General features: G+C 38.7%; 1 protein-coding gene across 2 annotated transcripts in view; it reads right to left on the bottom strand.

Moving 5' to 3' along the window:
* The window catches only part of RALGPS1 (Ral GEF with PH domain and SH3 binding motif 1), a 624,901-nt gene that overhangs the window by 566,753 nt on the left and 31,896 nt on the right, over positions 1 to 26,252 (bottom strand). For both annotated transcript variants that reach the window (XM_069082704.1, XM_069082705.1), the window contains exon 2: positions 10,589 to 10,666. The gene's annotated coding sequence lies outside the window, so the exon portion shown is untranslated. The remainder of the gene's footprint in view (positions 1 to 10,588; positions 10,667 to 26,252) is intronic.

Consider the following 26,252-nt stretch of genomic DNA (forward strand, 5'->3'; position numbering starts at 1 on the left):
ATTTATGGGTTTTTTATCCTTATAACAATCCAGTAAGGAAGACACTGGATAGATTCTCATCATCAATTTTCAGGAAGAAATAAAGGTTCATAAAGGTTAGTTCACACAGCTAGTAAGCAGGAAAGTCTAGACTTGAACCTTGACTAATTCTCCTTCCTCTATACCACTGGTGTCCAACTCAAGCAAAGACAGATGTTGACTTAAAAAACCTCAAATTAGCATTATCTATGTTATATTATATTTTTATTATTTTGTTAAACATTTCCCACTTACATGCTAATCTGGTACCACTAACTCTAATGAGTCACTTAATCTTCAAATTAACTTTTCATCCTAGTGACCCCAAAATGGTCCCAATTATATCTAGCTCCCACCAGCACACACAGACCAGTGGGGTCCCAGAGAAAGAAACTAACTTCTGCATGATACAAAAGACAGGACACTTCTGCCTTGAATCTTATATTGTCTTAAGAGATAAAGTCCACAGAATGAGGGAGTCAAAAGCTCTCTGTACTCTGTTCTGGTGAGTCCACTTCTGAAATATTATGTTCAGTACATTTTTAAGAAGGTCACTGACAAACAACTGTTCAGAGAAGGGTGGTGAGGGATGGTAATGAAGGTGGTAAGCATGCCATGAGAGGTCCATTCAAGGAACTAAGCATGCTTAGCCCAGAGAAGACATGACTTGGGTGAAGGACTAGGGGTGAGGAGGGGGAGAAGATTTTTCAAGACTTGTCATACAAAAAAAAAAGAATGTCCTTTTATTGGTAGAAAGAATTCCTGCTCTTTTATAGATTAGAATAGATATCACTAAAGTTCTCTTCCAACTCAGACTTTCACATTTGGCGATTAAGCGGCATCTGCCTTTTCCTTTGCCTCTGCCTCAGGGTAGCACACACAGAGCTCAGGAAACTTCAAACAAAAAACACAGAAACTTGAATGAAGGGTTCAGTCAGTGGGCACTGATAGGAGGGAGTACATCAGTACACGAAGGGCTAAGACAGACTATTTTTCAAATGGATGCTCAGAAGAGTAAACACAAAGTAACTCTAAGGGGGAGTCAGGGGGTAAATCTGCACTTATACACTACATTACATTTCTCTATATAAGAGTTGGGGGGGGGCAGCTAGATGGTGCAGTGAATATAGCACCGGCCTTGGAGTCAGGAGGACCTGAGTTCAAATGTGGCCTCGGGCACTTAACACAAAAACTAGCCATGTGACCTCGGTCAAGTCACTTAACCCCAACTGCCCTCCAAAAAGCAAAAAAAATAAAAGAGTTTGGGGGGCAACGTCATACAGTGGAAAGAAAACTGACTCTGGAATCAGAGGATATGGGTCCAAATCGTCTGTTATTTACTACTTGTATGACCATGGGCAAATCACTTAACATTCCTAAGTTTGTTTTCTGTAAAATGAAGGTATTAGACTAGAGGGCCCCTGAGGTCCCTATCAATTTTTCTTTTATGATCCTACAACTCCATGAGTTCCCTCCTAAATTATAAGGTCCATATAGAGAGAACTCTCCATAGAGAGAACTATGATCCATAATTATGTCCATCCTTAACAGTTTAGGAAAATCTCAAAAACTTCCCTAACAACACTTATGCATAATACATGAATTGTTTTTAACCTTCCCAAATGTATGTGTATATCTTTATATACACTTTTAAGGCCACTAACTTTATTCGGATTTTTAGAAAACTCTTTACAATGGCAGAGAATGTCATTCTGCCAAAAGGTTATCCAAATGGCATAAAACAAACCAGAAGTGGGAGCCTAGAGACCCATCCAGGAAAGCAGATAACCATAACCACTGGAATTTAAGGGACAGAAGGGGCATGAGGCATTCCGAGAGAACAGGGATACTGAAATGAGGAAACATAATGATAGGAGAACAATTCTCAGAGTAGAGAAGAAAGCACAGTGAAGGACAGCAACAATCATTCCCTAGTGGGGGTGGGGAGGAATATGGAAAGGGATGAGGGACAAGATTGCCTGCTTGGGGGTGCTAACTCTGAAGACCTATCACGAAGGCATCACACCATTCTTGAAGGCAGCAAAAGCAATCTGCTTGGCATTATCCCGCTGGCTGTCTTTGAGCTGCTTCTGGAAGAGGTCTTTATCTTTTTCCAGCACCAGGGACTAGCCAAGGCCACAAAGATTCACTGTGGCTTTGACTCTGCCTCGGTATATGGCTGCTCCCACCATTATCTCAATTTAGTATCTCTCAATTATATTTTTAATATGCAAAACCTCTTGGGGCTAAAGTTTATCTACCATGTCAAGGAGGACTTCCTTTAAGCTTTAAAGGGTATAATCTAACTAAAGTATTACTAAATTCTTCAACTGATCCTGCTTTGGCATGAATTCTAGTTCCTTGACCATCTTGGTTACCCTTCTCTGAAAACATCCTTCAATCTGTCACACAGAACTGAACACAATGCCCTGGATGTGGTCTAGCCTTGACAGAGAAGAGCAGGACAACCACTATGCCTCTCAAGGCAGCCTAGGATGTTTATTGGGGCTGCCATAACTCACATGGAACCTGCAATTCACTAAATCCCCCAGACCATTTTTACATAAGCCATCGTGTAGCCACACATATGCCATCCTGCCAAGTTAATTTTTTGAGCCCAAGTGTCAGATGTTAACTTTATCCCAATTAAATATCATCTTATTAGATTTGGGTCACCTTTCTAGCCTGGATACAGACTCTATTATCTAATGTGTTAGCTATCCCTTCTAATTTTATGTAATTTGCAATTTTGCTATCTATGGCGTTTATGCCTTTACCAAATGTTACTGATTAAAGTGCTTCCCAGCATAGGGGCAAGGACAGATCTCTGGAATACTCCACTGGAAACCTCCTCCCTAGGTGACATAGAAATCCTTAAGACCATAAGCTTAAAATTCATTAACTTTGAAATTCAGAAGAACAATGTTGTTGCAAAGTAATTTTTTAGTCATGTCCAACTCTTCACGATCCCATTTCGTTTTTTGTTTATTTTGTTTTGTTTTGCAGCAAAGATACTAGAATTGTTTACCATTTTCTTCTCCAGCTCATTTTACAGATGAGGAACTAAGACAAACAGGGTTAAGTTACTTGCTTAGGGTCAAAAAACTAGTAAGTGTCTAAGGCCAGATTTGAACTCACAAAGATGAGTCTTCTGACTCCAGGCCCAGCACGCTATCCACAGCACCACCTAGCTGTCCCAAAAGAACAATAGCTTGGTAATAAGAGTTTACATTTTTACAATTCTTTAAGGTTTATGATGTACTTTTTATATACATTATACTTAATCTGAGGCAGTTCAAATAATAATATTGTCCTCATTTTACAGATAAGGAAACTGGAAAAATCGGTTCACTTTTCTGAACCCAAAAATCTTGGAAAGTACTGTACATATACTGTCTCACGGTATTCCAGAATCATAGAAGTGGAAATGGAAAGGACCCTAGAAGTCATCAAGTGAAACCCATTCACTTTACAGGTAAGAAACTGAGGCCCTTGGGGCAGCTAGGTGGCACAGTAAATAGAGCACCGGCCCTGGAGTCAAGAGGATCTGAGTTCAAATCCGGCCTCAATACACTTGACACAAGTACTAGCCGTGTGACTTTGAGCAAGTCACTTAACCCCAATTGCCCTCCAAAAAAAAAAAAAAGAAACTGAGGCCCAGATGGGTTAAATGATTTGCCCAAGGTCACACAGGAAGTAAATAGCAGAGCTACCTGTAAGGTAGACAATACATCACTGTCTGCATCTGAGGTAGACTGAGGTAGGCTGAGGCTTGGAGTGAATTGACAGCTAGAAAGTATAAGAAGTGTAAATCCCAACTTTCTTTGCTCTCAGTAAGGAATTCTTTTTAGAGCGCTATGTTGTCCTCATCCCTCCTGGCCTCTTCAGGTTAATTTCTTTTTCTATTCACACAGCATAAATCTGGCCAAGTATTTGTAGCTGGCCAACTGACCTAAATAATTATCCCCAGTCCCAGCGTGAATGCTGAGTCCTACTAAGTAAAACTAGTACAAGCATGCTGACATTTCCTAAAGTACATCCGTGGGGAATTAGATGAAGCAACCCACTTTTTACTGATGACCATTTGTAGAGTTTCTCATTTTTTCCAGGCTGCTAAGTCTCAATTTACCAAGCTTCATATTGAGGTGCAAGAATTCTCTTAAATTTGGCATTTTCTGAGGGTCTAATTGCTTTTTTGCTCTGATATTTCAAGGATCCATGGTTTCATTCACAAGCATGCTCCCACCAGCATATATCACAGCAACTCCATAAAAATATCACAGTATTAGACCTCATCTGGATTATTGTCTTCAGTTCGGAGTCTATGGTTTGAGAAAAACATTGATAAATGTCCAGAGGAGGGCAAAACCAGGCAAAAACAACACTACTGTGCCATAAGAAATCATGAAGGAGGCAGTTTCAGGAAAACCCGGGAATATTTATATGAACTGATAGAGAGGAGTGAGTAGAACCAAGAGGGCAATTAATTTACCCAGAAACAGCAATATCATAAAGAAACTCAACCATGAAAAAAAAAAGAAACTCAACCATGAAAGAATTAATAACTCCGATCAATACAATGATGCACCACTGTTCCAAAGGACTCATGATAAAACATGCTATCTACCAGAAAGAGAACTAGTGGACTCTGAGTGCATATTGAAACATATTTTTTCTATTTCTTTTTTTTTTAACATGGCTAATGTGGAAATTTGTATTGTACGACTTCATATTTGTATTTTTTGCCTTCTCAATGGGTGCAAAAGGAAGACAATCTGGAACTGAAAATCAAATAATATTGAATGAAAAAAATAACTGAATTTGAGAGATTTTGAGGTTCAAAGAAAGAATTTGAGGTTCAAAAGAACCATTTCACCCAATAGTTTTATAGAAGGAATCCCCACCATAAAATACTAAAATGCCTCCCAGACCTTGCTTGAAGACAGAATCACAGAATTTAAGAGTTACGAAGCAATCAAATCCAATCTGCCCATGAAAGGAATCCCCACTACATTATATTGGCAAGGAGTCACCCAGCCTCTGCATGAAGACCTCCAAGGAAGGGAATCCCACCATGCTTCAAGGTGTCCCATTTATCTTTTGGATAGCTCTAATTAGGATATTTTTCCCAACATCAAACCTAAATTTATCTCTGTGAAATTTCCACCCCTATTCCTAGTTCTACTCACTGGGGCCAAATAGAATAAATGTAATCAATCTCTCTACCACATAATAGCTCCTACAAATACTGTACTTTATGATGGTTCTTTTGCCCTCCCTGAGTCTTTTCTTCTCCAGGCTAAACATTCTTAGGTCCTTTAATTGGTCCTCTTAGGAGATTGAATCAATCTTCACCATCTTGATTGCCCTCCTCTGGACACTTATCAATGTTTTTCTCAAACCATAGACTGAGAACTAAAGAAAATAATCCAGATGAGGTCTAATAAGGGCAGAGTACAGCAGAGCTTTCACCTCTATATTCCTGGAAGCTGCCTCTCTTAATGCAGTCCAAGATTGCATTAACTTTTTGACTGCCATGTCACACTGCTTTGTAGTCTACTAAAGTACCATCTCTTTTTTTTTTTCAGAACTGTTATCTAATATGCCATCTTATACTGGTGAAGTTGATTTTTTTATTGTACCCAAGAATAAACTTTCAATTTATCCCTATGGAACTTCATCTTATTCATTTAAGTCCACTGCTTTATTCTCTCAAGATCTCTTTGAAGGGGTGGCCAGGTAGTACAGCAAGTAAAAGCACCAGCCCCAGAGTCGGGATGACCTGGGATCTAATCTGGGCTCAGACACTTAGCACCCACCCAGAAATAACCGGCCGTGTAACCTTGAGCAAGTTACTTAACCCCAATTGCTTAAAAAAAAAAAGATCTCTTTGAAAACTGACTGTTGTTCACCATCTTATCCTTTCTAACTTTGTATAATATGCAAATTTGATGAGCATGCCGTCTATGCCTTTATCCAAGTCATCAATGTTAAACAGAATGAGTCAAGAACAGATCCCTGGGGTAGCCTACTAGAAACTCCCCACCAAGCTGACCTTGCACTATTGTTGACTACTCTTGGAGTCTAGCCATCCAGCCAGTTCTTAATCCACTTAGTTGTATTATCATCTAATCCCCATCTCTCCATCTTCTCCATAAATTACTTTGACCAAGGCTCCACTAGAATCTATATCCAAAGCATTTCCCCATCCACTAGTTTAGTAAAACTGAAAAAAGGAGAAATGAGGTTAGTTTGTATGATGTACTCTTGATGAAGTCATGTCTGCTCTTCAGAAATACCTCTTTCCTATCTAGATATTTACAACTGTCTCTTTAATAATTTTCTGTAGATTTGTCTTAGGAATAGAAGCCAAGGTCACTGGTCTAAAGTTTGCAGCCTCTATTCTCTTCTCCTTTTAAAAAATTGAGCCATTTGCCTTTCTGCTTTTTTGTGGTACCTCTTCCATTTCCCATAATCTTTCAAATATTACTGAATGACTCAGCAATCACACCTGCCAACTCTTTCATTATCCAAGAATGTAGTTAATAGTAACAGCTAGCATTTAGATAGAGTTGTAAAGTTTGCAGAGTGCTTTACAATATTATCTTATTTTATCCTCTCAATAACACCAAGAAGTAGGTGTTATTATAACAAGATTAAGTGACTTGGCCAGGGTCATACATCTAGCAACTGTCTGAGATATAGTACTGTGTTTATAACAGAAGGAAAGGAGTCATAACTTTAAAAAATACACACACACACATACACACACATATATATAAGACAAATTGGAGGAAAACATAAACCTACCTCATAACTTTAAACACGAATGGATTAAGCAATGCAATAAAACTAAAAAAGAGTGACAAATTAGATAAGAAAAAAAACCCACAACCAATTGTTTATGAGAAACAAATTTGAAGAAAAAAAAAAGATAGACATGGACTAAAACTGAGGGGACAGAAAAAAAATTTACTCTGTATAAAGTGAATCCAAAAAAAGTAGGAGTTGGGGCGTGTAGGTGGCACAGTGAATAGAGCACTGGCCCTAGAGTCAGGAGGACCTGAGTTGAAATCCCACCTCAAACACTTAACACTTACTAGCTGTGTGACCTTGGGCAAGTCACTTAACCCCAATTGCCCTGCCTTCCCCTCTCCAAAATGACAAAAAAAGGTAGGAGTTCCAATCAAGATATCTCAGAAAGGAAAAACAAACATACAAAAAATAAAAAGGGTAACACAAGTAAGCTACATTATGTTGAAAGGAAGTATAGATTACAAACCAATATTAGTACTAAACTTATATGCTCAAAATGACTCAATATCTAAATTCAAAAGGGAAACGTTGAATGAGCAACAATAATGCATACATAGTAGCACAACAGTCATAAGAGACTTCAATGTCTCTTTTTCAGTTTTGGAGAAATTGAACAAAAAGGGAAAATATGAAAGTGAAAAAAACTGATGGAGAAACTAGAGCTAATAGACTTTATGGCATCTTCTAAATGGAACTGCAAGAGAATATGTGTATTTCTCAGAACCATATGTAACTTCTACAAAAACTGACCATATATCAGGGCACAGAGATATTATGAACAAATGTGAAAAGGCAGAAGTAATAAATACATCCTTTATGGACCATTATGCAATTTTTAAAAGTCATTTGTGAAAGAGCTACAAACAAAAGACACAAAACCAAATGGAGACTTAATAATGAAATTCTAAATAATAAGTGGGTCAAGGAACAAATCATAGAAACAATTAATCACGTCAAAGAAAAATAATAATGATAAAACAACATACCAAAATTTCTAGGATAGAACAAAGCTTTTCCACCTTAGTAGGGGCCTGTCAGAGTTTGTGCTCCAATGACAAAACCTCAAAAAGTCCAGGGTCTTCCTTATGCCACAGGAAAGTATCAGAGGACATCAGTAAGATTTTTTTTAATATGTGCAATTTAATTTGCTATTGTATCTGATACCTCTTGATTGTATAATCTTATATAAATTCACTTTACCTCTCTAAGCCCAGGTTTCCTCAACTGTTATGAGAAAAAAAAACATTCAGTAAACTTGCTGCTTCATTATTACTATTAATTTTGTACTTTAAACCTGTGGCACTATATATGGATCATAATTATTAAAGCTGAATACATTGGTAAATAAACATATTACTGGTGGAACTGTGAACTAGTACGACCATTCTGGAAAGTAATATAAAATTTTGCAAATAATGTAACTATAGTGTCCATACCCTTTGACATAGATTCCACTTCTAGTCATATACCCTTCTAAAAGATCACTGATGGGAACAAAAAAAAAGAAGAAAAAAGCTCTGTAAATATCAAAATATTTATAGCATTCTTCTTTGTTGTAATCAAAGAACTAGAAACTGTAGACATCCATTGGTTGGGGAAGAAGCTAAATAACTGAGGTAAATGAATGTAATTAAATTTTACTGTGTGGTAAGAAATGAATATAATTAATGCAGAGAAATAGGGAAAGACTTCTATGAATGACTGCAAAGTAAAACAAGCAGAGCCAGGAAAACATTACATACAACAACTACAATGATATAGGCAGAAAGAAAAACAACCATAAAGCAATGGAAAACGAAAGTTTGCAAATTAGAAAGAACAAGTTTGGCCCCAAAGAAGAGATATGAGATAATATTTTCTCCCATCCCCTAATTCATTTACAGAGGTTTGTGGGTATGGAACATATAATGTCAGATTTTTTTTTCTGGATGCATTGGTTTTGCTGAATTTTTTTTCTTTTCTTCCTCTTCATCTTGCAGAAAGCAGAACTTTGGAGAAGAGTACCTAGGAATGAGGATGCCTGACCTGGAAAAGTTTCCAAAGAAATTACTCAGTATAATTCCCATCCCAACTGTCCTCATCTACATAGCCTTACTCCCCCATTTGAAATAACAATAATAGACTCCCATTTCTGCAGTCCCTAAAATACTTACCTGGAAATGTCCTTGTGTGTAAACAGTACAAATATTATAATCTCCAATTTACAGATGAAGAAATTGAGGTAGAGAGAGGTGACACAATTAGAAAAGCACTTGAAACTAAGTCTAACACCAAACTGTGATCTACCCCTGGTCTTGCCTAGCTTAAGACAAGCCTAGAAAGAGCCCCCTCCCCATTTTCCTCCTCTTGCTTCCAAGCATGTAGCTGCAGGATTGAGGATCCAGGGAGCCACAGGAATGCACAAACAGTATATAGATTTTGCTTGAACCATCCTAATGCATTTATCATGTCATACTGTATGACATACTGATGCTCCAGATACTCATGTTGCATCTAAACTTTATCCTGGGAATATCCTGGGGAGATAAACTGCTGAGTTGAATTTCAGCAAGAAAATACAAAGGATAGGGGGAAAGAAAGATGTCTCCCCTTCTCTGAGAAGTGTCTTCTCTCCTCCCCATGTACCTGCTTTGTCCCACTTTTACTTCTTGATCTAGATCTCTGTCCTATGCCTGCATTAGAGCACACGCACGCACATATACATGCATGATCACATGCACTGCCCCCCCCCCCAGCCCTTACGTCTATTGCCCCTTCTTCCCCAGGACCATTTGGACTGGCCTCTCCTAGTAAGCCACAAAAAGAATGATGTAGGCATCAGACAGATTTTCTGCTCAAAGACCCTCAGAGGTGATGCATTAAGGAGGATGAGGACATATGAGGCAACCAGCACCAAGAAGATTGTTATTGGTATCATGGAGAGATGGAAAGAGGAAGTGATAGGGAACTCCTAATATTAGGAAGTCAGATTGAGGATATGTCTTTTGATAAGTGAGGTTTGTTATCTTGATTTTAGCTGTATCCCCAGCATAATGCCTTGCATAAAGCAGGTGCTTAATAAACATTTATTGAATTCAAATGAGTGTGGGGGCAAAGGGGTGTGAAGAGAGATTGAGGATGAAATTTTACGTGATTTTAAGGAAGTGTTCAACTTTGATTCATCTTTATAGGTTCCCAAGAATTAATAGAAGAGAAAAACAAAGAATTTGGACCAACTTGAACCACTTATCAGTTGTGCTGAATTTCTAGACAGCCCAATAATGATCACATACATCATTAAATACTTTAATATTTCCAACATTTAAAGTTTCATCTATATAAGCAATCCCTTTCCCCTGACTGATATAGATTCCAACCATTCCAAGACTTTGGAGATGTTTCAGCAGTTGTCATGGCAAAAAAAAAATCATGCCATAGTGGCCAGTCTTCTGGTCATGAGCTTCTCCAGACCAAGTTAAGCTGATCCTTTGGAGACAGTTGCACTCATACTCAATGCCTTTTCTTCTTGGTAGAATCCACTAGGGTTTATAATCTGCTGACATTGCTTATGAAGGTTGAGGGTCTCCTTTATGCCAGGATGCAGTATCAGAAAAAATGTGACATCATTAAATACATCAAATAAATGTATAATGCCTCCAAAGTTGGACTGAATCACAACAGTAATTTCCGTTTATTGCTTCATATGGTTACCTGTACATGACAGAAGCAAAACCAAAGGAAAAGTGATCAGATTTCAAGTTCAAAGTAAACTTACCTGTCATCTACATTGCTGTACATATTGCCTATTCACCAGGAACAGGATTAGGTCACGTTTCTTGCAAAACAGCAAGTTCTATAAAAAAAAAAAAAAGGAAATAATTCCATTGACCCCAATGTTGCACATGTTGGATTGTCCACTTTTTCAGTCACACATGCATTTTCTAACTTAAAAACATCTTAGATGCCCCAGGGAGTCTGGAATTTAAAATATGGCACATGTTTTCCTGCTGAAATAATGTTCTACAGATCCTGGTCAATTTCTCAATGGGCTCATGAGTCTATCCAACATACAAGGTAGAGGAAATTAATGTATATACCCATCTAATCCTTTTAAGTAAGAGAGTTGACTAGACAGATCTCTAAAGTCTCTTGCAGGTCTAATAGTCTATGAACTCACATCTTATGGTCTAAGGTTTCTTCCAACTCTGACATTCTATGATCTTCCCAGAGCTGAGGGGAGCCCATGGATTTGAGAGGGTTGCTATTAGGGAAGCCATCCAGGAGGCAGCACGACAAGAAGGAAAGAACACTTGGCCTAGAATAGGATAGCTTTGATTCAAATGTGAGCTCTGATACTTACTATCTATGTGACCATATGTAAGTTACTTTCCTTCTCTGGGCCTCAATGTCCTCCCACATGAAGTAGGGATCATCATAGTTGTACTGTCTACCTCACAGGACTTTTACAAATTTTAAATGACATAATGCATATAAAATCCTTTGGGAGACCTTGGCCAAGTCACTTCACTCAGAGGTGAGACTTGAATCCAGAACTTTCTAGCTTTAAGGATGGCTCTCTATCTTCTACTTCATACTGCTTCTCCATGTTGTCAGCAACTTACAAAATACTATCCTTCACTGTCATGAAAACGTCTTTCTTATATCAACATTGTCTCAGCCATACTGTGTATCTGCTAATCATGTGATACCATGGTTTCATCAGAATCAAAATTTCAAGTGAATCAAAATGCCAAGTGACAGAAAAGACACCAAAGTCATATCTGACCAGAAAAGGAAGTAGGGCAGTCACACAGTAAGAGGGAAGGATAGCAAAGAGAGAGCCCAAGGGTTATACTGGAACATGATACATTAAGGACCTTGAGGGCTTTCGTGGAAGGAAATAGACAAGAAGCCCTGTCCTCATAGAGCTTACAATCTAGAAAAGAGATAACACATAAACATATGCAGCAACTATAAAGGGATCATAAAGCAGAACAGATCAGGACAGGATCAGAAAAGTGATACAAACTGCTGTTAGGAACAAGAAAGAAAATATATCCAACTGGAGGAAACAAAAGAAGATGTTGTGGAGGAGGGAGCATTTATCTTAGAAATCTGGTATTTGGGGCATGAAGAGACTTTGGATATCATTCTATTCCAACTCCCCAACTTTACAGATGAGGAAACTGAGATTCAAAAAGGGTAAAGGACTCTCCCTAGGTCAAAAAGTCAATAAATGGTAGAACAGGCATCTGAATGCAGGCTTTTTGCTTCAAACCAGTATTCCTTCTATTACACCACACTGTTAATTAAGCTGGTCCTTGGAAGATAAGGTAGGATTTCCACAGGCATTCACAGCTTTGTTTATGGAGAATAAAATAATCATTCTACACTCTTTTCCCCACGGCTTCTCCTCTTTCATTTACTGGTCTCTTTCCAATGATCTCCAGTCCAGGCAGTGATGAACAGAGTTCAGCCCTGTGTCACTAATAACTTCTTTTTGAGAGATGGGCTCAACCCCGCCCCACTCTGATTTGTTTACTGAACAAATATCCTTCTGTAATGCCTAATCAAGGTTTGGAGGTAACCCTGGGTTCCCGAGGACTCTGCCAATATAATATGGCCTCTGGCACACCCTCCAACTGGAAATGCTTCAAGTATGTGGCTGGCAAGGGACTATGAGTCTCTCTCCTCCTCAGGTCAGTCTGGCTAAATACAGAGAAACTTATCACCAGAAGGTTTGCCACTAGGGGATAAATGTTTTTTGGCCACAGCAACTCCTGAAATCATATAATGACACATGGAGAGGTTGGGATCTGAGTCAGTGGAGGGAACACACACCAGTGAGATCATAGAATCTTCTGAAGCTGAAGGAAAAACTTGTTTTGAACTCAATAGGAGCAACATTCATATACTGCTTTAAAGTTTTCAATCGTCCTACTAACCAATAAGCATTATGTGTCAAACACTGTGCTAAACTAGTGAAACAAATATAAGGGAGTAAGCCAGTCCCTGCCCTCAAGGTGTTTACATTTTAATGAGGGAGAAATCATGAACATAATTAGGCACATACAAGCACAGAGAATAGACAGGAAGTAACCTTGGAGGAGAAAGCATTAGCAGCTGGGGGGACCAAGAAAAGCCTCTTACATAAGGTGGCATTTGAGCTTTGCCTTGAAGGAGGCCAGGGATTCTACGAGGTGGAGGTGAGGAGAGAGACCCTGCTAAGAATGGATTTTTATTGTTGTTGCTGTAGAGTTGTTTCAGTCTGACTCTTCATGACCCTATTTGGGGTTTTCTTGGCAAAGATACTGGAGCAGTTTGCCATATCCTTTTCCAGCTCATTTTACAGATGAGGAAACTGAGGCAAAAACCATTAAGGGACTTGCCCAGGGTCACATGACTAGTTAGTGTCTGAGGCCAAATCTGAACTCAGGTCTTCCTGGCTCCATGCCTGGTGCTCTATCCACCATGCCACCTGGCTGCCCTTAAAAGTAGGAGATAGCTAGATAGGAAGAAAGATTCAACCATTTGGGGATGTTGAGCCTGGAGAAGAGAAGAGTTGGGGGTGGGGAAATGGGGAGAGGGAAAAGACATGAAAATTGTCTTCAAGTATTAGAAAGGTTGTTAAGAAGAATAATAGGTCTTATTCTGCTTAGCCCCAGAGGGCAGAATGAGGAACAATGGTGGATTAGGTCCAAGAAAGCAGAAGGAAAAACTTCCTATTAATTAGAACTGTCTGAAAGCAAAATGGCTGCCTCAGAAGGTTACAGGTTCCCTTCCCATAACTGAAGGCCGAACAGCTACTTCTTACAAATGTTGTGTCAAACTCCAATAGAAACTGGGGCCATTATTTTGTACAGAAGGATCTGTGCAGGCTGCATAATGACTTAGTTTTAAAATGTGACATTATCTATGTTTTACTGTATTTTTATTTATTTTGTTCAATATTTCTCAATTATATTTTAATCTGGTTCAGATCACACTCAGGTGTGTTAGGAGCCATATGCTGAGTATCTGGCATCTCTGTTGTAAAGGACACTCCTGCTCCGGCGCTGGTTGGATGAGATGACCTCTGAGCTCCCCTATAACTCTGAGATTTCAAAAGGTGTGAGATAACCATATTAGACAAGGCAAGAAGCCCAGAGCTTTTGGAGGACGCACAGACTAGTCTTATGGCATTGGGCACCTGACTGCCAAGGAGTACTTGACCGGGGTGAATGAACCATTTCTAGTACAAATAACCTGAATTACTAGATACTGACATGGGTTGAGGAGCTAGCATAAATCCCAACATCTCTTCCTTCTCAGCTCTGCTACTAACTTTACACAAATTACTCCGTCTCTTTAGTTCTCCATTTTCTCAGCTATAAAGCTAAGTTAAAGTCTCTTCCACTTCTGGCACTGCCTAAGTCTAGGAAATATGGGGATTGTTCTTTAGAAGGATACACAAAAAGAACAAAAGGTACTATCATGTGTCTGTGCTAAGATATCTAGATAAAACATCTCCACAGTGAGTTTCTTTGATAAAGGTCTCATTTCCAAAATACATAAGGAACTGATTTAAATTTATAATGTTATTCCCCAATTGATGAACAGTCAAATTCAGTTTCAAAGGGAAAAAAAATTCCAAGCTATAAGTACTCACATGAAAAATGCTTGAAATTGTTAATAATTACAGAAATGCAAGTGATAACAGATATGAGGGTCCATCTTATACTCATCAGACCAACAAAAAGCAATTCACCTACAAACATTGGGAACAATGTACTAACTCAATATCAGCCAAGGGATGCAAAAAAAAAATCTAATCCAGGGAGCCAAGATGGAGGCATAGAAGCAGGAAAACTCCCTGAGCTCCCCCTATAACCACCTCAAATACCTATAAAATATGACTCTAAACAAACTTTAGAGCTACAGAACCCACAAAGTAACAGAGAGAAACAAATCTCCCACTGAATGCAGCCCAGCAGGCAGACAGGAAGGATCCATTGCAGTGTGCTAGGAGCAGAGCCTAGCCCTGTGTGAGCTGGAGGTTTTAGCCTCAGGGCATCCCCAACCAGCCGTAGTTGGAGGGACTTCAGGAGAGTGGATCATCAAGAGCTGTGGCAGTTTCCAGAATTATCAACCCATAAATACCGAAGACAAAGTGACAGTGTGGACTTTGGGAACAGGGGGTCCAAGAGTGTGGTCCAGTCTCTGTCCCCTGGAGGGAGAAGTGGCTGAGGTAAAGCAGCCACTGCCAGGTGGCTGCATCAGAGCTCCTGGCCTGGATACTGTAGGGGAAGCAAGCAACCATTCTGAGGGGTAATCGCTCTTACTTTAACCTGCTTGGATCTGGATAGCTGTCTTGGGTGGAGGTCCTGGGGTGTGTGACCACGTGCCAGAGCCTGTGGAGGCCTTAGAGAGAGCACCCAACTAATAGCTCCAGCAGATGCAAAAACCCCAGCGATTTTGGACAAAGCTCTCCTCTCTGGAAGCAGAGTTCTATTGTGCCAAAAAGCTCAAAAGTCAAGTAATTGAGTGGCAACATGAGCAAGCAAAGGAAGCAAAGCAAGCAGAGCAATCCAACTTTACACTCCTATTTTGGGGACAAAAAGGATCAAAGCATGGAACAGGAAGAAGACAAGAGTTAGAACTCCTGTACCCAAAAGCTTCCAGGAAAAATGTGAATTGGTTACAGGCCATAGAGGAGCTTAAGAAGGATTTTGAAAACCAAATAAGAGAAGTGGAGGAAAAATTGGGAAGAGAAATGAGAATGATGCGAGAAAATCATGAAAAGAGAGTCAACAACCTGACCGAAGAAAATAACACCTTAAAAACAGATTAACTCAAATGGCAAAAGAGGCTCAAAATGCCAATGAGGAGAAGAATGCCTTAAAAAGCCTAATTTGCCAAATGGAAAAAGAATCTCAAGAGCTCACTGAAGAGAATCATTCCTTCACAGTTAGATTGGAACAAATAGAAGCTAGTGACTTTATGAGAAATCAAGATACTATTAAACAAATCCAAACAAATGAAAACATAGAAGGCAATGTGAAATATTTCATTGGAAAAACCACTGACCTGGAAAACAGATCCAGGAGAGATAATTTAAAAATTACTGGACTACCTAAAAGTCATGATCAAAAAAAGAACCTAGAAATCATGCTTCAAGAAATTCTCAAGGAAAATTGTCCTGATATTTTAGAACCAGAGGGTAAAATAGAGATTGAAAGAATCTACCAATCACCTCTTGAAAAAAATCCCAAAAAGAAAACTCCTAGGAATATTATAGTTCTGGAATTCAGGTTCCAGAGTTCCCAGATCAAGGAGGAAATATTACAAGCAGCCAAGAAGAAACAATTTGAATATTGTGGAAACACAATCAGGATAACACAGGATCTGGCAGCTTCTACACTGAGGGATCGAAAAGCTTGGAATATGATATTCTGGAGGTCAAAGGAGCTGGGATTAAAACCAAGAATCACCTACCCAACAAAATTGAGTATCATGTTTCAGGGGAGAATACGGTCATTCACTAGAATAGAGGACTTCCAAGCATTCTTGATTAAAAAAAAAAAACAGAATTGAATAGAAAAAATAACAGTAAGTAGAAAAATTGACATTCAGATACAAGAAACAAGAGAAGCATGAGAAGGTAAACAGGGAAAAGAAATCATAAGGAACTTATCAAAGTTGAACTATTTATATTCCTACATGGAAAAACAATAATTGTAATTTATGAGAGTTTTCTTAGTATAAGAATAGTTGAAGGGAATATAAATGTGTGTGTGTGTATATATATATATGTATACATACATATATGTCTATATAGGAGAGTATATAGGCGTATGAATACATATGTGAGTGTGTGTATATATGTGTACAGGTATACGTAGAGGGCACAGGACGAATTGAATAGGAAGGGATGATACTTAGAAGGTGAAATTGAGAGGTGAGAGAGGAATATAATGAAGGGAGATGGGGAGAGACAGAATGAGGTAAATTATCTCATATAGAAGAGGCAAGGGAAAACTGTTACAATGGAGGAGAAGAACAGGAAAGCAAAAGGGAATGGGTCAACCTTACTCTCATTGAATTTGGCTTAGGGAGGGAATAACATACACACTAAATAGGGTATCTCACCCTACAGGAGAGTAGGGGAAAGGGGATGAGAAGGGGGATGATGGAGGGGAAGGCAGGTTGGGGGCAAGGAAAGTTAGAAGCACACACTTTTGAAAAGGGTCAGGGTCAAAGTAGAGAATAGAACAAGTGGGGGTGGGATAGGATGGAGGGAAATATAGTCAGTCTTTCACAATATATCCACTATGGAAATGTTTTCGTAGCTACACATGTACAACCCATACTGAATTGCCTATCTTCCCAGTAAGGGTGGGTGACAAGGGAGGAAAGGAAAGAATCTGGAATTCAAAGTTTTAAAAACAAATGTTTAAAAAATAAATATATTATTTTTTTTACATGCAACTGGGAAATTAAGATATACAAGCACTGGGATATAGAGATCCATCTTGCCCTACTGGAAAGTTGGAGGGGAGAAAGAGGAGGATATAGGAGAGAGAAGATTGGGGGAGGGGGTATTGTAACAGCAAGCATCCCAGCCTCCCCAGGGTGGCTGCCAACACAGGTTCTTAGATCTGCTTTTCTAAAGGAAAGCAACTCAAAATGGGTTAACAATCTTGTTTTAATCAATCAAACATATAATTTACCTAGTTCAGGGGAAAAAGTCAGCACTCTGAACTTCAGAGTATACAGACAGGTTACAAGCAGAAGTTACAAGAAGACAGAGAACATTTCAGCAGACAGGCCTCCAACTGTCTAACCATTACATCCATACCTAGTCACAGTTACCAGAGAGGGAAGCACCAACATCTGGGTTTTCAAAGCCAGGGGGCTCTCAGCAGCTGCCCAAAGTCTCATCTGGTCAAATCACACAACACTTCTCAAAGTGAACCCTAAAGCAAAGTCTCACATCAGGATTTTATATAGCCTTCTCCTGGCTCAGAAAATGTCACAACCCTCTTGACCCACTGCCCAATCACAGAGCACCAAGGGTGGGCATTCCTGAAAACCAAGCCTCCCACCACTGGCTCCAGGTGCACTTAAGCTTATCAAAGGGCCTAGGGGCAGGGAAGATCTTAAATTCCCATTCCCATCACAGATATACAGTAGGATCACTGTTTTGGGGTGGTGGGTAGGGAAAAGACAGGGAGAAAATTTGTAACTCAAAATCTTGTAGAAATGAATGATGTAAACTAAAAATAAATATAAAATTTAATTTAAAAAAATCTAATCTAGCAAATCTGCCATTTAGAGGTACCTTATTGTGATCTTGTTTTTTCACAAGTGATATCACAAAATTTTTTAAAATAAATAAAAACTTCTCATAACAAGTTGGGGTAGGGAGAAATCGGAGAGATCACAATGAGGTGCTACAATTCTAGGGCACCTGATAATTGCTTAATATAAATTTAAAATTTAAGAACAAATGGCCACATTGCTGTAGCACCTTGTAACAGTGTTATGATTCTTCTTCCCTGTTAATGGCAGCTCTCAATAGAACTTTTTCTTCATCTATGAAATAAAACTTTTAAACGTTAATTCAGTGAGTCAATAGACATTTATTAAGGACCTATTGTAAGCACTGGCAAAATACAGTCCCTGCCTTCATGGAGTTCACAGTTTTTAATAGGAAAGACAACATGCAAACAACTATGTAGCAATGAGCTATATACAAGATAAGTTAGAAACAGTCAACAGAGAGAAGGCATTATAATTAACTGGGATCTGGAAAGATTTCTTATGCAAGATTGGATCTTAGCTGGGACTTGAAGGAAACCAAAAGGCAGATGTGAGGAGGAAGGCATGGGGCACAGCCAATGAAAATGCCTAGAATCAGGAGACATTTCTGATGTGAGAAATCATGAGGAGTCTGCATCAAAATGTAAGATGACTGGAAAGGTAGGAAAGGATCAGGTTATAAAGTTCTTTGCATGCCAAACAGGATTTTATATTTAATACTGGAAAGTGATAGGGAGCCACTGGAGTCTAGTGAGGTGTGTGACATGGACAGACGTGCACTTTGGGAAGATCGCTTTGACAGCTGAATGGAAGATGGACTGGAGAGGGTAGAGACTGAAGGCAGGGAAGACCAATCAGGAGGCAGGCTATTACAACAGTCTAGGCAAGGGGCCACGAGGACCTGCCTCAGGATTGTAGAAGTGGCAGAGAAGAGACGGTGGCATATGCACAACATATTATGAAGGGAAAAACGATAAGTACTGGCAACAGATTGGATATTGAAGAGGTAAAAGAGAGTAAGGAGTCAAGCCTAGGTGACTGGGAAGATGGTGGCACCCTCCGTAACACTAGAAAAGTTAGCAAGAAGGTTTGGGGGAAAAGATAATGAGCTCAGTTTTGGACATGCTGAGATAAAAATGCCTATTGGACATCCAGTTTGAGATGTACAAAAGGGAGCTGAACACACAGGACTAAAGGTCAGCAAAGAGGTTAGGGTTGAATGAGCAGACTTGAGACTCATTAGCATAGATAAGATAATTTAATACATGGGAATTGATGAGATCACCAAATGAAGTAATTCAGAGAGAAGAGAAAAGGTCCCAGGATAGAGCCCTAGGGGATACATAAGTGAATAAAGATCTAGCCAAGAAAACTGAGAGGGAACAAATAGTTAAGAAGAGAGCCAAGAGGGAGTGTCATTAAAACCTAGAGAGAAGAGATTATCAAGGAGAAAAAGGATGATTGATAGTGTCAAAGATTACAGACCTAGAAGCACAGGATGGAACTAAGATTATTTTATTCAGTTACTTCATTTTACAGAGAAAGAAACCTTATTTAATAGGCAGGAGAACTTACTTATGCAAGGACAGATACACAGACTTCAAATCCAGTGTACTTTCCACTATTTCCAGTGTTTTAATGTGGTTGATTTCTTCTTACTTCAATAGATCTATGATCTCACTAATGTGATATTCCCTCCAGAAGAGCAGCACAACCAATCTAAACCTTTTCATCCCATGTGATTCTTATCCATGTCCTTCCATAAGTGGGGTGGGGTGTGAGGGAGGAAAAAGGGGATGGAGGGCCCACCAATTACAATGGTTTATTAATATTATACAGGTATCCATGCAGCAAGCTAGCCGTCTCATATTCCTCCCTCTTACTACATGATCAGCTTACCTTTTCCTTTATATTTCTTTGATGCCATCTTTAATCTGTATGCTCATGAGTGAGTGTATAGGAGTTCAACACTTTCCTTCCTCATTCTAATATACTTCTTGGAAGCTTTGACATTGACAGTTTCTGGTCATGTATGATCCACCACTGAGGAGCCATACTTAAACCAGGGCCCCCTGGATACTTTTACTCTCTTTGTATTTATTTTTTCTTGATCTTAAGGAGTAGCTGGAAAGTTTGAAAGGCCTGGAGGTTGTTCCATCTGCTCAAGGTTAAATGACAGTAGAGAATAAGGCCCCAGCTACTAGACCAGCACTCTTGGAGATTCTTAATTATCAATCTTACAAATTGCTTTATGGCCTAATGAAGTTCAGGTATCAGCCTCTTACTGTACTGTACCAGTAATAGGTCAAATTACTAAATCCTGCTCTATTAAAACATGCTTGTGGAATATCTTTATATATATATATATATATATATATATGTAGAGAGAGAGAGAGAGAGAGAGAGAGATTTAGACTTTCTTGTGTAAACAGGAATAAGGTTCCTGACATAGATCTGATTCATATTGTAAACTGAATACTTTTGTTAACTCCTTGCCTCTTTGTGAAGGCCCTAAGTAAAATTGCTCCTAAATTTATCAGGGTATCAGGGTAGGGGATTTAATGAGCTAGTGAGTGTGACACAAGAGGTCCCTTCTCACCAGAGGCAGGCTTCCAGGCATCTAAGGCTATGTACATCTATGTCTAAGTACAAGACACAGAAAGGCAAATGCGTCAAACCCTGTGAGCTCAACCATGCAGCCTCTCAGTGTTAGACTAGTAATATATTACTTCTTTAGGCTTTTCACACATTTCTCCTTTGCCCTTTGGATGGCCCACAATTTTCACTCTTCTTAGGCTGTGAGAAAAGTAGCTTAGTGTTATCGACAGCTTGCTAAAATTGGAGCCAAGAAGATTCAAGTTCAAATTCTGCCTCTGACAATTATTAACTCTGAGACTTTCTTCAAGTCATTTGATTTTTCTGAGCCTCAGTTCCCTCATCTGTAAAATTAGGATAATAGTCTACCTACCTCATAGAATAGTTGTGAGAGACAAATGAGATATGTATAAAGTGCTTTGCAAATTTGCATGTCTGTGTCTTGATCCAGACCTGTGATGTCATCAGGATAAGGAATTTCAGATTAATAACTCCCCTCTAGTGATGCAGATAAGCGTCAAAGTTACCTGGGGGACTGAGGGATTACGTGACTTGCCTACAGTCACACAGCCAATATAATTTAGAGGCAGAAATTTCACCAAGGTCTCCCTGACTCTAGGGACAGCTCTGTCCACTCTGCCATACTGTTTTCAAAAGAATTCACCAAAACACTATAAAAAAAGTTATCATATGTGTACTTAGTTGTGCCCAGGCATATACTGTCTCTGAATTTCTTTTTTTATTTTATGCATTAGATAAAATTTAGTTTTAGTTCTTTTTGTTTGTTTGAATAAAATTATCCTTTATGATTTAATGTAGTACTCAATAAGAGTTCACTATAATTTTTTTTAAACTTTCCTGAGTGCCTACTCTAATGAAATGTGCTGTGAATGCCTGTGGTTATTGCTGTTATTATATCCATGTTATACTGCATCTAATGTCTAAAAAATTGCAGTTTCATTTCACAGAAAAGCTCTGTATCACCAAAAGAGCTACATAATTTCTCAAAACATAATTCAGGCTCCTACTCATTCCAAGGCACTGCATTGTGCAACTGCAGTATGTGTCTAAGAGATATATACTGATGGATCAATTCAAAAAGCTGTTCACCTAACAGTCTGGACAAGTCATTCCTCATCCACTTGGTTTTTCCTATATGTATTATAAGACCAAGTTCTTTTTAGTCACCAAACATTATTATAAGAGGTTCTATATTAATGCAAGAAAATGCAGTACATCTGCAAAGATTAACATCTGCAGAATCTCATTATCTATAATGAATCCCTCTTCTATTTGGATGGTGTGTTGCGCAGTATCCATAACAATGGAGGTATACATTCCCTGTTTCATGGCTCACTTGATAGAAGTCATCTAATAAAGGTTTCTTGTTGAGTCTATTGAAAAATCTTAAAAGATCGTAATATATGGATAGGAGGCACTTTTTTTTTAGAAGGCAGGGGCACCTTGATTATATTAGAGAAGCAAATCGTCACAGTGACATCCATTTTCTATAGTTTTCAATGTAACTTTAAAGATACAGTCTGTTGTAGAATATAATTTTGTGAAAGTCAGACAAGTATGACTGTTCTATTCTCCTATTTTCATCAGGGATAATCTTGACCCCATAGATGATTCTTATAAAGATAAGAAAATATTTATCAGTAGTTGCTAATATCTTCTTAATTGCTTTTAAAAAGTAATACCATACTACTGTCCATGAAACTGAAAAATTGAAATCTTTCCTTCTTTTATATATATATATATCTCAATGGCCTCAAAACTGTGTCACTTCCAACACATAGTTCCTCTGATCCAGTTGCTCTTGTGATGTGTTTGTTTTAGTGCCATTTCTACTTCTTCATGTAGCACATGTGGAACTTGACATTAATGTCTAGATGGGGAGGTTCCGCTATCATTCATGAAGAAAATAGTTTTTTTATAGATTGTTTTTTATTTTTTAATCTCTTCACTATCCTACTTCAATTTCACCTATAAATGCTTTAGGGATAATCTGGTGTCATTGATTTTTATGCCAACCTCTCTCCAAATTCATTTATCCCATTAACCGCTCCTCACTCTGAGACAAGATTGTCCATATCTTCCACCACCTTCCTCTGTGAATCTGTGAAAATGAGCTTATATTCTAAATAGGTGTTGCTCTTTACTCTCAGATCTCTCCATTTGCCAAAGAAATTAGCTGTTTGATGACTAAGGTAGTTTTAAGGTCCTTTAACCTCACTGTGGCCATAACTTCATACTGGTGAAACTTCCATAGGAAATGGTGACAGTTCATGAAATCTGTTCCTTTACATACTTTCCATTTTTCAGCATCAATAGCTTTTCTAAATTGTACATAACATCTTTTCTCAGCTTTATTCTTTCTTTTAAATTGATGTTGATGATCTTTACATTAATGAGTAATTTGGTAGATCTGGACATTGATCCCATATCAGAAACTAAACATTTTCTCTCTGCTAAGTCTGTTTCATTTTTTTTTAAATAAAGTATTGGAGCATGAAGTGTTTGGCATAGCTGGTTATTCAGATTCTCTTTTTAAAGTATTAATGATTGGGTGGCTAGGTGGTGCAGTGAGTAAAAACGCCGGCCCTGGAGTCAGGAGGACCCGAGTTCAGTTCTGGCCTCAGACACTTAAAACCCATACAAAAAAAAGTAGCCGTGTAACCTTGGGCAAGTTATTTAACCCCAACTGCCCTCCAAAAGGCAAAAAAAAAATTAAATTAAAAAAATAAAGTATTGATGATTTATATGTGTAAGGCTTATATGTAACCAACAAAACTTTGTCTTCTTTTATCTCTTGATCCTGAGCCACATTTTCCAACATTCTTTACCAACTGTACCAATGACTAAGTCAGCAAATATGAAAATGTTTATTAGAGGATCTTCTTGTTGTTGTGATTATTAATAATTGTTGTCAAATTACTATTAGATGGGATTAAGTCCTTCACAGAATTTCTCTGTCACCCCATCTTCTGTGACAGATGTTGGCACAAAAACTACAATTATCCTCATGGTAGTCCATAAGGCAGAACAACCAACTATCTCATGAAGTAATGTTTATTAATGCCTTTGGATGTATGATAAAAACCAACTCTACCAATTCCTTTATTTTCTATGATCTGTTCTGGGGTTGGGGTTTTTTTTTTTTTGGCTGCAATTTCTTGTGTTTTCTGGTTTCATTTATAATGAGAATATTAATATATGATTTAATTCTTCTAGTGATATGTCAGCTTCTTGTTTCTTGAACAAGGACTTCACATCTGAGTAATGCTTATAAATTGTCTAGGAACTGTATGATTCTTTGTACCATTAGTCCCTTTATCTACCAATTTGCCACTGTCACTCTAGGGGTGGGACTATCCTAGGACCATTTTGTGTTTTTCTTTGATTTTTTGGTTACCATTACAAATCTAATAAATTAATAACCAGCCTAGAGCAGGCACTGTCTTCCCCCAAGACTGTACTCATGATCTCTCTACCATGATAGAACTTGAATTCCACTAAAGTAAGGTTTGAAAACCCAGGATTATCTCATATTATATCATGTTAAGTTGGAGTTTGACATTACAAATTTGTTCTGACCCGTTTAAGGATTCTTATAAGAATCTGTATAATTTGTTCTTTGGAAGGACATCTCTTGTCTTGAGATTGTAACAAGGTCATGACAACACAGGATCTGGTCATTCTGATTTCACTTTATAGATAAAGTGGTTATCCTAATCTTTTAGCCACAGGAACAACTTCAATAACAAACTGCCACCATAACTACTCCTTTCTGCAGTGTTTTAAAGTTTAAAAAATGTTTTGTTTTGTTTTACCCTCTGAACTTGGGCCATCCTCATCCCCCTCCAACCAGAATCTTGACTCTGTCCCTGAGACCCTAGATTTAATAGCATTACCTTGCCCCGAACCAGGTCTCTATAATACTTCCCCTGCACTTCTAAACTCCATAGTTATGTCTGTTCTCTATCCTTTTTTATCTCCTTATCTCCCATTTATGTGCTATCTTCCCCTGTTATAACATGAGCCCTTTGAAGGCAAAGATCATCTTGCCTACTTGCATTTATATCTCCAGGTGTTAGTAAATGGGAAGTGCTTAATAAATGCTTCATTCATTCACTCATTCTCGGCACTCCTCACCTCCCAAGGTTGTGTGAATGTAAGTATGATAAGCCCGGCTTTTTAGGTGGGGAACCCAGGTAAAGTTCATTAGTGGACTCATTGTCATGGAGGTGGATTCTGAGCCCTGGAAGACTCCACCAGTAGTGTTCAAGCTCTAGTAGTTCTTTTCAAACAGAGCCTGGCAACATTCTGTGTCTCTTTTCTAAGGGCCAGAGTCTAAGCAAAGAAGTTCACATCACAAGAAAGTTGGTTATCAAACATTAAAATTTTCTAGCCACAGCAACTCATGAAACCATCTACGATGTGTGAGAGCTATATGATATGTTATATAGTAGAAGAAACACTCACTATGATAGAATTATACATCCCTGAATTTCTAAAATATGAGAAAACTGAAGCCTAGAGATGACAACTGACTTCCCTGTGGTCACACAAGGCATAAATTATAGTGTTTTATACTCCAAAGTCTAGGGCTCTTCCCACAATATCAGGTGCTCCAAAAAAATTGTTTGTAAGGAAATCTTGCCAAAAGAATATACTTTGCCAGAATACAAGAAGTGATGATTTTTAGACTGGGTCATGATTCCATCCTGTAACCTTTATATGGGCCTCTCATATTATACAAGAGTACCTGGGTACACTGAGAAACTCCTCACTTCTGTGTCTCATTACTCCCAACTAACACCACTTTGTGACTTCTCACCAACTCTCTCCACAAGTGTCTAGTTCATAAAGCTCAAGAAATGGGAGAAAGGTCAAAGAAACCAAATGGGGCTCACAACAGAGCTCATGAAAAATGACAACTATCCATAAACAATCCTGCCCTGGCAGGTCAGTAGAGCCTCAGTGATTTGTGGCCACACCCTGGTGAGGTCTTCTATCAGGTGCTGCCCTGCTTTGGATCTTCAGTCCCTATTTCCCCTGGAGGGAGAATTTTTCCACAGCCCAGGCTGGGGAGGTGTTTACCTCCATGGAGGTGTTCTGCATGATGCTTCTGATCATCTCATCTCCACAGTAAACTACAGTCCTCCACTCTGCTTGTGACTCTCCCTAGCTTTCAGTAGAGGGTAGCAGTCACCACTCCACAGAGATGTGTTTCCTTTGCCATCCTATACAACATCATTCCACCTACCATTCTCCAGGAGATAGCAACAGTCATCACTGGCAGTTACTACCTCCAGATGTGATTGTCACTCAGAGGCCTAGCTCACAGTAGGGGCCAGAAGGTGGAAATGCTCCAAGAGTCTCCTTTTCTTGGATGAACACATTTGGCCTCCCTATACCCTGCTCAAACTGGCCTCTAAAAGTTTGCACAGTGATCAGGGACCCAGGCACTCTCATTCTCTTATTAACTTAGGGTCAGGGTAAGCTTGGCCAACTTGTGCTCTCTCATGCAATACTCC

This window comes from Petaurus breviceps, unplaced genomic scaffold (genome assembly GCF_028583685.1).
Source record: "Petaurus breviceps papuanus isolate PSGF00001 unplaced genomic scaffold, PetGlider_PUasm1.0 171, whole genome shotgun sequence".
Classification (NCBI taxonomy): Eukaryota; Metazoa; Chordata; class Mammalia; order Diprotodontia; family Petauridae; genus Petaurus; species Petaurus breviceps.